A 12,990-nucleotide genomic window follows, 5' to 3' on the forward strand; every position below is an offset into this window, starting at 1 on the left:
AATGTTATGTTATCTCTTCTCCTCCCCTCCCTCTCCTTCCTCCTTCCTTTGCCCTCTCCTCAGCTTCCCCCTTCTTCCCACTCTCCCCTCCCTCTTCTTCCTCTTCTCCCCTTCCTCCTCCTCCTCTCCCTTATCCCTCTCCTTCTCTCTTTTTCCTCTGTCCTCTTTTTTGCAGTAACATTTTGGCTGACCAGAACAAAAGAACAAGTATCAAATGAATTATTAATCTTTGTTGAAAAAATTACATCAGCTATATGAAGAATCTCTCACAGGTTATGAGACGTAATTGGTAAGTATTTAGTTCTATAGTACTGATGAGTTATTTAATAGGCTTCACTTGCAAAGTCTGAGGAGTAATATAATCCACATAATGCCCATCTTCACTTTTAAGAAGTTAAATAAATTGTTCAATTATCTCCTTTAGAAAAACCCACTCTTCAGAATTTTACATACGAGTTACAAATCACAAAAATATATAAAATATATAGTTTCAATAGGTGATTTAAATAACAAAATAATTCGAATATGTTGCAGCTAATGGTTTTAGGCTGCTCACCCCTTGCTATCATTAGAAAAGATTCTGAATTACAAAGAAAAAAATCATCTTCCCTTTGCCTTCTCTATTCTGTTTCATATGAAGTAATCACCTATTATTTTGGAATCTGTTCAGTCTATAGTTAAATTTCCACTTAGAATAGAAAGTAGCATTATCAACTAATTTGAGTATGATTTGGTTTGATAATAAAGAGGCAGATAGTCCAACTGTCCAACTTAAGTAAAAATATAGAAGCCAGAATAAGGGTGGCCTTTGAGGAATTCCACATAAATACAACCTCTGGTTGAGGCTGGTGAAAGTCAGGAAGTGTAATTGAATAGATAAAATCACATAGGGACCAAGGTATACTGAGCCATAAATATCAAGCCAAGTTGTTGGTATTTTATCCTGTAGGACCCAAGTTCTCAATTCATAAACAAGTGCTCAATTTCACAGGAACTAATCATGAATAATATATACTGTCGGTCCAGGCTCTAGAGGCACCGAATCAAATAAATCAATATATATAGCAACATTCTGCACATTCAACCAAATATAACAAGTCACTGTAACAGCCCAGTATTTCCATAGAAGCACCACACTGTTTAGGAGGGAGGAAAAAGGGAACAGCAGCAGCAATATCAAACTTCTCAATTTCCTCTAGGTCTCTCCCTAAGGGATTAGTTATCTGAAAGAATCTCACCTTTCATAGTTTACTAACAAATCTCATAATTCTGAAGAAATATTTTCTTTGTTACAACACTCCCTTTCTTTAAGCCCCGTTAATCTTTCTGAATGATGGAAGTCACAGCTACATTTTATGTCACTAACGTGTCCAGAAATTATGTATATCTAAATAAGCATACTTTAGTTCACATTCCAAAGTAAATTGAAATTTCTCAGTCCACAAGATCTTGATAGATGCAATCACAAATTATCCTTTAGACATTCATTGAACACCTTTTCTGAACGGCTGCTGCTGTCTGCCTAGAGGAAGTATCACTCTTTGAAAAGCTCTTTAATGTGAATGCTATTTTAATAGTCAAATCCTTTGACATGAGAAATAATTTGTACAGGTCCATGAATGATTTTTAACCCTTGTGATAAGGGTATTTTTCAAATATTATATGTGTATATAAAATAGAAAATTATAATATTCAAATTCTGAGATATATCAGAATTTTAATATATTTCTTGGATTATCAATATGTTATTTGTGACCAAATAACATAGAACATGGATGCATCAGTATCAGAAAATGTCATTAATACTGTTCCAATTTTCCATCATAGAATATGATGTCATAATAAGAAAAGCTTTGTCGTTTACTATAGGAAGTACAAATATTAGCAAACAGCACCCAAGATTAGTGTCCATATTAAAAATGAATGCTAAACTTGTTAAAAAATTTTAAAGATGTGATTTTTTGATAAGTTGGCAAAACATAAAATAGCTATGAGTAAAATGCCAGCTTTGTAAAATTCCTATAGGAGTAGCCCAGGGTCAATGTTTTAAATGGTTACGCTTTACCTCACTTATCTTCTCCTTTCTTTGTCATCTTGAAAAAGAACAAATGGCAGTTAAACATTATTAAAGTGTAAATAATATCCTCTAGCCATATACTAAACATGTCAGAGATTGATTCTGGCTTTCAGCACCTATCAGAAACTCATGAGAACTTTTCTAGGCTTGTCTTGTTTTGCCTCATATCCAAACATTCATCCACCAGAGATTTCTATAATCTGCTATTAGATACATCCAACTATTCAGAGTATAGATACAAGGTACAAAAGCACCTGAACCAAACATTGCTGACTCTCACCGGTGTCTCGTAATTGCATTTTCATAATAAGTCTAATTTGAGTACTGGTGTTCTAAATTGAATCATTTCAACATAGATAATTGCTATGGACTGAATTATGTCTCCCCAAAATCCATATTTTGAAACCCTAACCTCTAATGTGATGTTATTTGGAGATGGAGCCTTTGGGAGATAATTAAGTTTAGATGAGGTCATGAGGGCGCGGCCCTCATGACGGGACTAGAGCCCTTATAGAAGAAACACCAGAGAGCTTGGTCTCTTTCTCTCCACTGTGAGAGGGTCACTGTAAGAAGGGAGTTGTTTATAAGTCAGAAAGAGCGCTCTCACCAGAAAATGACAATGTTCAACCCTTGACCTTAGAATTCTAGCCTCGAGAACTGGGAGAAAATAAACTTCTTAAACCACTCAGTCTGTGGTAGTTTGTTGTGGCAGCCCTGGACTAAATAAGACAATAACATAGACAAATTTTGATAATTTTGAATATGAATAAAATGGTTTATATGAAAACAGCCTTAAAACAAAAAGGAAGCAAAATCTCAAATATTCAATTGTCTAGATTTTTCTTGGTTTGAGAAAGTCTCCAAAAGAAACTCAGATCCCAAAATGATCTTCATAAAGGATTCCTTGACTAAGGTAAAAATTTTTAAACTATCTCTTTAAGACACTTCAAACCATAACTTGAACCTAACTAACTGCTCTTATCTTCTCTCACCTACTACCACTGTCCTCTAGTCACAAGAAAACCCTTGAAGCTAAATTGCCTCTTAAAGCTAAAGCTCCCTGAAAATAGGGCAAATCCCTTGTCTTAAGAGATTTAAATGTTAATTCCAGGTCTCTGTATGACCTTGGAGTAAATATTTAAGAATTTGCAAACCTACACAGAAGACAAACATATTCTCAGAGAAATTTTTAAAATAGTCCTGTAAACAGATTGCTGCTGATGAACTTTGAGGGCCTGCTGGGAACAGGACTTCTAAAGGACAATATGTCTGGAAGGCTGTGGTCAAGGCCATTTTTTGCTGGCTATAAGCTGAGCTCTTGAACCAGAGGGAGCACACAGCTCTTGTTTATGCTTGAGATGAAACTGAATTCTATCTAGGCAAGAGATGTGCTTATGTGTACAAAGCAAAGAACAACACAGTGACTCCTGGTGGCAAACCAAACAAAACCAGAGTAATCTGGGGAAAGGTAACTCGTGCTCATGCAAACAGTGGCATGGTTTGTGCTAAATTCCGAAGCAACCTTCCTGCTAAGGCCATTGGACACAGCATCTGTGTAATGCTGTACCCCTCAAGGATTTAAACTTACTGAAAATAAATAAAATAGACTTGAAAAAAATTGTCCTGTGAACATATAGTACTCCTAGGTCCATATCAATTGGCACATATGTTAGAAAGTATCTTAAGAAAAAAAGAACGAGAATAACAAATAGAAAAGATTGTGAGACTCACATAAAACAACCCAAGTTGCATAGGGAAAAAAAGATATTTAGAAAATCTGTTCTGTGGAACAACATCTTTTGGAGAATCAAATCATTCCTCTGCACAGAGTACCCTCGAATCCAGTCCAGCAAGCTGGAAAAGATGTGTCCATTGAAGACTTCAGGGATAGTCTCTGTCTTTAGACAGTGCTTAGAAGTAAATTCGCAAGCCCAAGTTACCCCAGTTCTCCTTACAGTGTGTGTGTGTGTGTGTGTGTGTGTGTGTGTGTGTGTGTGTGGCCTTAAGCCAGCATTAGGAGATATAAAAGAAAGGGGATACTTTGGAAGAGTGTTGGAACAGAGCAGAATAAGACTCAAAATACACTGCTGCCTCACTCAACTCCAATCAATAAGTATTGGGGTAGAGATGTGTTAGAAGTATAGCTTTTTGCAAATAAATTAAAAGAATGTGACAATATTTATCAATTATTAAAAATCAGTACTTTAAAGTATAATCTCTTATAAGTTCTGTTACAATGACAGTAACCAAAATTATATAGGAATGAAATTATAACTGCATAATGTTTTACCACTCAGGTATTTTTTATTATTTTCTAATGGACAATAGCATAACAGTTTAAAAATCGCACATAATGTAATTTTTCATATTTCAAAAATGCTCATATTGATAAAACCATTATTTTGTTATTTGCATTGCCCCAAATAAAAATTCCTTTTTAATAATTTAGGACCAGAGTGTAATCAACTTGGTCTTTGACAGTAGACAGATAAATGACAGATAGATGGACAGATAGATGACAGAGAGATAGATACATATAAGTAGGACCCTGTAGCTGTCTTTTTAAAAGACACTATCAATTTTGATTAAGGTCAGGGATGTTGATTTACCATGAAATACCTTGTTTTTCTTCAATAAATCCAATGCATTTATTATTGGGTTTATTTGAATTTTTAGATTACAAGTTTAAATTATTTTCACAAGTTTATGTTATCGTGGTATGTGAATTAGCCCTTCCTTTTCTTTTCCTACTAACATCATCTTTCATTATTGCTCTATTATAGTGCTAAGCAGTTTTTTGTTTTGTTGTTTATTTATGTTAACAATGTCCTTTATAAGTACGTAGTTTTTATAGAATTATATAAAAATTATAGAAATATATCAACCTTTGCCAGTATAAGAATAAGAAAGCTATATAATAATGGGTGAATCAGATTTTAAAGTATCCTAACTAAACAAAACACGATATCTGTTTAAAATAAATGATTCCATTTATTGTCTCCCCATGTTAATTCCAAGGGATCACTGGTTATATATATTTATCCAAAAAGCACTGCAATCTACTCAGTTTCCTATAACTTTCACATTTCTGCAATTGTGCAAAGATTTTTTTAGTTTCTTTTCTTTTTTTTCTTTTTTATTATTTAAAGTATTACACATGTCTCCTTTTTCTCCCATAGACCCTTCCCCGGCTACTCCCAACTTAGCTTCTTAAGAGAAATGAAAAGGGCCACTGAATTAGTAATGACGATGATAATGACATATAGTAGTTAACTTTGTTGAATTTTCTGTATCAAGCACTGAGAAAACCTTCTTAAATGTACTATTTCATTTAACCATCACAACAACTTCTTCAAGAAAACTGTATTATTTATTTAATTATTTGTTTAATTATTTATTATTTACTAGAGTAAAAAAAATTATTTATTATTATTTATTTATTTATTATTTACTAATTCATGCACTGGTAGGGTCTCTAGTGGCTGCAGGCTGCCAGCCTGGGCCTCCCTCACTTCCCCCTGCCGGCCCCACCCCTTGGTGGAATTCCCGGAAGAACTCCCAGAGGAATGCCCAGTCAAGGGGACAATTTGCATACTATGCTTTTATTATATAGGATTCATTTATTTACACAGAAATGTGGAGATGTGATTAAAATGCTCGCACAGCTAATTAAGTGGCTAATCCAGGACTTTAAACCAAGTCACTTTGATTGCAAAGTCCATGTTTTTACTTACTGTTGACAAAAAATTCCTATCACAATTAGCCAAGAGTGCCTTTTGGACATTAAATCACAACTAGCTATTCAATGACCAAAGATCATTTTCATGCATTCAAACATAATATTTCCAGTTCTAGTACTTATGTACCCAAGTAATCAGTAGTATATTTTTCAGATTTAAATCACGTTAGTACATTAGAAATATTATATTGAGGCATAAACAGTCTGCTGGCCTCAATGTGCTGATGTGTCATACAAACAGAACAATATACAATGACTGCAGACCACATTATCTGCATTATCTCTAACCTTTCCTACAACCAGCAAATTTGGTTTCATTATCCCCATTTTACAGGAGAGAAAGCAAATGGATTCAGGGATATTAACCAATTTTCCAAAGACAGCCACCTAGTAAGTAAAAGGGGAAATTTAAAGATTTTTGCTCCCACCTCTGTATTCCTATCTCATCATGCTATCTCTGTCCATTATGATGGATGTCAATTATCACTCAAGTTTCAAAAAATATGTAGATAGAAGTATATATATTTATATTATTCATTTATATAGAGAGACATATACAAATATAAACATGTCCACATATATTCAATAAATATGTTGAATATAAATTATATCTCTATTACATAATTTTCTAAATATGTATGGCATTATAAGTGAAGATGTATCAGTTTTTATGGTATAAACATACTAGATTTAGGATCAGAAAATTTGATTCTTTTAAATAGATCTGATTTTAACTATTTATATTACTTTAGGTCTCAATATTTTTGGAGGGCTAAAAATTAGGTGATTTCTAACTCTCTTCTAGCTATAAGCTCTTATTCTCAGCTCAGTTTTTGCTTTTCTTCTTGAAATATAAGTGGTATTTAAATATGTCCCTTGATTCACAATATTCATATCATTGCTAGGTTAAGCATAATTGTATCCTCTAGATTGAAACATACTTTTGAGACAGTTTTCTGCTGAAGATAGATAACAGCAAATTTGTAATTATCTGCCTTTTATTTTGAATGTTGTTTGTTACATTTTTTAAAAGGTAAGGCAAATTAGCTTCTAGAAAAGGACATTTTCATTTACCCTTGATGAATAATCCCATTAATCAAGGCAGGGCATCTCCCTTAGTATAACTGATTGTGCAGGTATACAAAAGTAAAAACACAATCCTGTTGGTAAGAACTGCTATAGATTTTTTGTTATGAACCTTATCTGAATTTAGTCTTGACCTCTATCAAGTATATTTTACTAGTATATGTAAATGAAAATGTAATTTTCTACTACTCTATGAGATCCTGGATACTGAAATTTTTGTATTTTGACTTAAGTTAGGAACATTGTAATCCATTTAAGTTTTTAAAAGTATTTAAAATTAAACAAATTAACAAAATTAAAATAGCCCTTGTGTTTAACTAGCTTTATAGTTTCTAAAAAAGTTATCTTAAACTATTTTAAAGCAGGCATTAACAAGGAATATTTTTAAATATATAATGAGTCTCTATCATTTACTGCCCAGAAAAAAAAAATCAATGTTGATTGAAATGTTAAGTATCATTATCAGTGACAGCCATAAATTACACAGCTTAAGTGAAAAACAATTAACTTAACATGTTGTCATATTTATGATATGCACAAATCAGCACAAATAAAACACTACTAATCTGCCATCACTTAATGTTCCCCACCCACTTGCAAAGACTCAAAAATAATTACAAGCCAAAGGAATAAATTGTAGAGGCCTAGTATTAATTTAGAAGAAGAATACAATCCTATTATCCCATTAAGCTTATATTCAAGAGATAAACATTCCACACAACCCATCAACAGAACAAGCACTATACTGGCATTAATTTTATTAGTTTTTTCCTCAATAAATAATAATTACAGGATATAAAATTTAAGAGGACAGAATCCTTCAGAAATAAAAACATGGCCTTCGGTTCCTATATTATATATTTTCTTGTTTCTAAGAAGTTAACTAATTTTAAATTGAATGGATCAATATTAAACATTAGGATGTGTTTTTTTTTTAAATCTCCATTATGTTGTTATTATTAACTCAACAAAAGCTTACAAAAGTTGGCAGAAAACTTTGACAAAAATATTAGTAAATTTGAATTTCTTCCTATACTTCACAAATATAAATTTGCTATTTTTCTTGCTTCTTTACAATGATTACATATTAGTAATGCTGAGTAAGCTATAGTACTAATGAGCTATTGAGACATTATTTAAATATATATATTTATTGATTTCAGAGAGGAAGCAAGTGGGGGAGAGAGAGAGAGAGAGAGAGAGAGAGAGAGAGAGAGAGAGAGAGAGAGAGAGATATCAATGATGAGAGAGAGACGCACTGATTGGCTGCCTCCTGCAGGCCCCACACTGGAGATGGAGCCTGCAACCCAGGCATGTGTCCTGGCTGGGAATTGAACCTTGACCTCCTGGTTCATAGGTTGATGCTCAACCACTGAGCAATACTGACCAGGCGCTTAAAATATTTTTAATGATGTTTTCTTATTAGACTCAAAAGTCAAAATTAATCTTCCTTATATTAAAAGAACATAATGAGCCCTGGTGGCTGTTCTCAGTGGTTAGAGCACTGGCCTGAGCACCTAAGGGTTGAGGGTTTGATTCCTGGTCAAAGGCATGTACCTTGGTTGCAGGTTTGATCCCCAGCCCCATTTGGGACATGTGTAAAAGGCAACTAATGGATGTGTCTCTCTCACGTGGTTGTTCCTCTCTCGCTCTGGCTCTCGCTCTCTTGCTCTGGTTCACTCTTGCTTTCCCTCTTGCTCTACTTCTCCCTCTCCCTCTCCCCCCTTCCTCCACTCTCTCTAAATATCAATGGAAAAATATCCTTGATTGAGGATTAACAACAACAACAAATAATAATAAAATAAAATAAATCATGAAAATGAAGAAGAGGAAAGAATGAGAAAACTGATGATCCTGACATAAGACTACTAAGGTACTTTTCACAATCATACAGAGGACAACACACCTACACAGATGTCTAATAAGAAAATAAGAAGAATAAAGTAGAGGCAGGAGTCTGGAGTAGGGTTCAATAAGAAAGATAACCTAGCAAACTGCTAAAATTGTATGAACTCTTTCAAACCCCAACTTTGATCATAGTTTTCCCATGTAGAAAAATCTTTACCAAATTTCCAACTACTCAGAAAGTAGAGCCTAAACTCCCTAGTCTGGGGTACAAGCTTCCTCCAACCATGTGCCACTAGCTTCACAGGCTCATATCTCATCCTCCTCTTGCATCACCCCAGACTGCCTGCGATTCCCTGATTACCCTTGTTTCTGGTCTTTGCCCAAACCATTCGCCTGCCTTTAATGTGCTGCTCCCTCTCCTATTTTCGCCCTGCAAACTCCTCCTTATTCTTTAAAACTAAAATCAAGTGTTATTTGTTGAGCTTCAGTTGGGTTTTAGTAGGTGCCGTGATTCCTAATGCAGCCACAGCACATTCTAAAGACTTGGGAATTTTATGTCATAGTGAGGCTATAAGCCTGAAAAATATGATGACTCCATTTTCCACTGCATAAGAATATCTAGAGGTAAGAAAGGATTAAAAACTCATCTTCCCAATTAAAAATGGAGAAGAGTAGAATTATTAGAAACTAGTGGTAAATTGTTCTCCTATTGTCTTCTTTAACCACTTGCAACACTGTTTTAATATTAAAATCAAATGTCAAGAACACTTTTGTTTAACTTCCAAGAACAAAATAAAAAGGAACAGAAATGAATGAGAAAGCTTGTCTGTGAACTGACATCACTAATGTAAACCAAGGTTCTAATAAGAACAGCCTGACAAATAAAAGAGAAAAAATTCTAATGAGAAAACAGAAGACAAATAGACAACTAAAATACCGATTCAACCATAGTTGTGATTGGAAAGTAGCAAATTCAAGTAATATAAACATTTTAAGTATCAAAATAGCAAAAACCTGAAAATGGTATCAATTCTAAAGAGAATATATGGTAAAGTAGTTTCCCATACACAGCTGTTGATTTATAATTTATCTTATCATCTTGACATATAATATGCCAGTATATAGCTAGACAATCAAAATTATGAACATTTTTATCCCAAAATTCCATTATCTTCTCTCTCCTATAAAATTAGAGTACAATTTTTATGTAGAAGAGTACAAATGAAGACCTCATAAGAGAAAAAGATACACAACTATAAAAATTCTGACATCAAGTAAATTTTCCAAAAAAATTATTGTACTTTATTTTTGAGACTTCAGTGTTATGGTAAAGAGACTGGCTCTGGATGCCATGCCATCTAACCTGCTGGCCGACCCACTGATTTGTTTCAATAACTCCAAAATACTCAATAATATTTTAAGAAATTATTCAGTAGTATTTATTGAGTAAAATGTGTGTGAGACACTATGCTACTAGTGGTACTACTGCCATTATTGTCATGCTATAGATAAGAAAACATTAAAATTTTAATGTCTTGGTATTATTGGAAAAATAGTTGTGACATCATGAATTCCCAGACTAGGTTTGGGGGAACCTTCAAGAGGCTGCTGACCGTACTTTAAGAACTATTGGTCTAAGAAGGTCATAATGGTAACTCCACCTCCTTGAAAAATAAGTCAATAATAAGAAATTTCATCAGGATAGACAGAGCCTATGGAATTTTTTAAGAGGTTATGTGTATGCTGTTCATAAAGAAAAAAGAGGATACAAGGAAGCCCCCAAATTAATAACTCCTAGTAACTGAAAGAATGGACTTAATTGCTGAAATGAATAAGACTCAGAAGAACAAATTTTCAGGGGCTAAAGATTAAAAAGTAGGAATTTGGTTTGGGACATATTTCAGCAGCCTTACTGATATCCAGGGAGATCTCAAGTAGATAGTTAATCTATATGTTGAGTGCAGAGAGATTTCTGAGCTGGAAATAGAAACTTGAAGCTGTATGCATTAACCAACACAAAGCTAGGAGACTGGATGAAATAATCAAACGTACAGGTGTAAGCAGAATTTTTTAAAGGTGTGGGAACTGAGCTTAAGAACATACCAAATATTTAAGGAGTATAGAGATGAGAAGCACCCAGCACAGGAGATTTTGATGTAGACAGAAAAACAATTAAAGGTAGATTCCTGGAAATCAAATAAAGAATTTATGGAAGATGGAATAATAACTCATATTTACTAAATGTTTAATATTTTCATATTCAGTATTCCTCGTTTACTAGAATCATTAGCTATCCTATATAATAAAGAGGTAATTGCAAATCACTCCAACACACAAGATGGCCACCCCCGTGTGGTCAAAGATGGCCACCACAAGATGGCCGGCAAGGGAGGGCAGTTGTGGACGATCAGGCCAGCAGGGGAGGGCAGTTAGGGGTGACCAGGCCAGCAGGGGAGGGCAGTTAGGGGTGATCAGGCCAGCAGGGGAGGGCAGTCAGGGGCAATCAGGCCGGCAAGGGAGCAGTTAGGTATTGATCAGGCTGGCAGAGGCGTGGTTAGGGGGTGATCAGGCTGGCAAGCAGAAGCAGTTAGGGGCAACCAGGCAGGCAGGCAGGCGAGTGGTTGGGAGCCAGCAGTCCTGGATTGTGAGAGGGATTCCAGATTGGAGAGGTTTCAGGCTGGGCTGAGGGACACACACCCCCGTGCACAAATTTCGTGCACCAGGCCTCTAGTATCTTATGATTTAGATATGTATTTTGCTCACTTTACAGTCAAGAAAAAAAAAATAATGTGGTTAAGTAGCTAAGTGCACAGAGGTAGTGTCAGAACTGAGGATCAAAAATAAGTGTGGCTGATTTCAGATTTGAGTGATTAATAACAGACAGAAAACACAATAGGTGATTGTGCAGGAGAAAAGCTAAGCCCCTCCCCCTGTTTTAAATCCAGAAAAGTAAATTCTCTTTATAATTGCCTCTAAGACTTTATTCTTCTAATAAGAAGATTCCTACCATAACTGTTTCAATATTTTAAAAGTTTAATGCCACAAATTTTAACTAATTACTCTGTCATGTAATAATTCAAATTGCATTCATTCATTCTTTTTTTATTTAAATTCTTTATTGTTTAAAGTATTACATATGTCTCCTTTTCCCCTCACTTGACCTCTCCCTGGCCATTCCCACTCCCAAGCACATGCCCTCACCCCCTTACTGTCTGTGTCCTTGGGTTATGCTTATATGCACGCATACAAGTCCTTTGGTTGATCTCTTATCCCCCTCCCCCACACACACACCTCCCCTGCTTTCCCTTTAGGTTGGACGGTCTGTTCCATGCTTCTATGTCTTTGGATCTATTTTTGTTTATAATTTATGTTGTTCATTATATTCCACAAATGCGTAAGATCGTGTGATATTTATCTTTCTCCACGAAATAAGCCAGTTGTAGAAAAATAAATATCATTCATTCTTTTAATACACCATTTTAAGGACCTTTGATGTGCCACAATGTGTTTATTCTCCAGTAATATCCGTGACTGTCAGGCCCATGGGAAGATCTGGGGGTTCTAGAATGAGAAAGTCGGGTTGGCCTGCAGCAGAGCCACCACAGATGCCAGGGGGACCTCATTAGTGTCTATGGTCATGTCCAGAGGATTGCTAAATACCCCTCTCTACCTAAGTATCTCGAAATCCATGGGATCCAAAGACCTTAAACATTGTAACAGTGAGTGGGAAACTGACATGGATGTCATTGCTTTATTATATTTGGCGCTATCAGTAGCAGGAGACTTGCCCCACACTTGGACTCTCCAGAGTTCTATTCCTATCAAAGGCAAGTTCTTGGGCAGTTTTCCTAAAGATTTACGGAATACATCTAAAGATGAATCATATATGTTCCTTTATTTTATTCTTCTTTCTAACCATACTAATTCCTTTGCAGAGCTAGTCAGACCCATATAATCTTAACTTCACTCACAGCTGAGATGTCAAGTAAATGCCTACTTTTCTTCCCTAACTAAGCTGTTAGCGGTAGACATTTGTTTCTATGTTGTCATGACAGTGTTTTTTGTCACTACCCTTACTTTAAGGTCCCGTCATCAGATTTGTCAGTGTGAATGTACAGCCAGGTTAACTTAAATGATTCCTGAAATGAAGGGTTTTGTTTTTATAAACTATATCAACTGACTCACTACCATCAATTCACGTAACACTTGCTTGATAGTTGCAGTTTGGAGACTTGTTTTC

At 35.0% G+C, this 12,990-nt stretch overlaps 1 protein-coding gene and 1 pseudogene across 1 annotated transcript in view; one reads left to right on the plus strand and one right to left on the minus strand.

The window, feature by feature from the left end:
- CCSER1 (coiled-coil serine rich protein 1) overlaps window positions 1–12,990 on the minus strand; it is a 1,048,396-nt gene that overhangs the window by 935,506 nt on the left and 99,900 nt on the right. The gene's annotated exons all lie outside the window — the stretch shown is intronic.
- On the plus strand, window positions 3,328–3,678 carry LOC103287850 (60S ribosomal protein L35a-like; annotated as a pseudogene).

The sequence above is a fragment of the Eptesicus fuscus genome, chromosome 2, assembly GCF_027574615.1.
Source record: "Eptesicus fuscus isolate TK198812 chromosome 2, DD_ASM_mEF_20220401, whole genome shotgun sequence".
Taxonomy (NCBI): domain Eukaryota; kingdom Metazoa; phylum Chordata; class Mammalia; order Chiroptera; family Vespertilionidae; genus Eptesicus; species Eptesicus fuscus.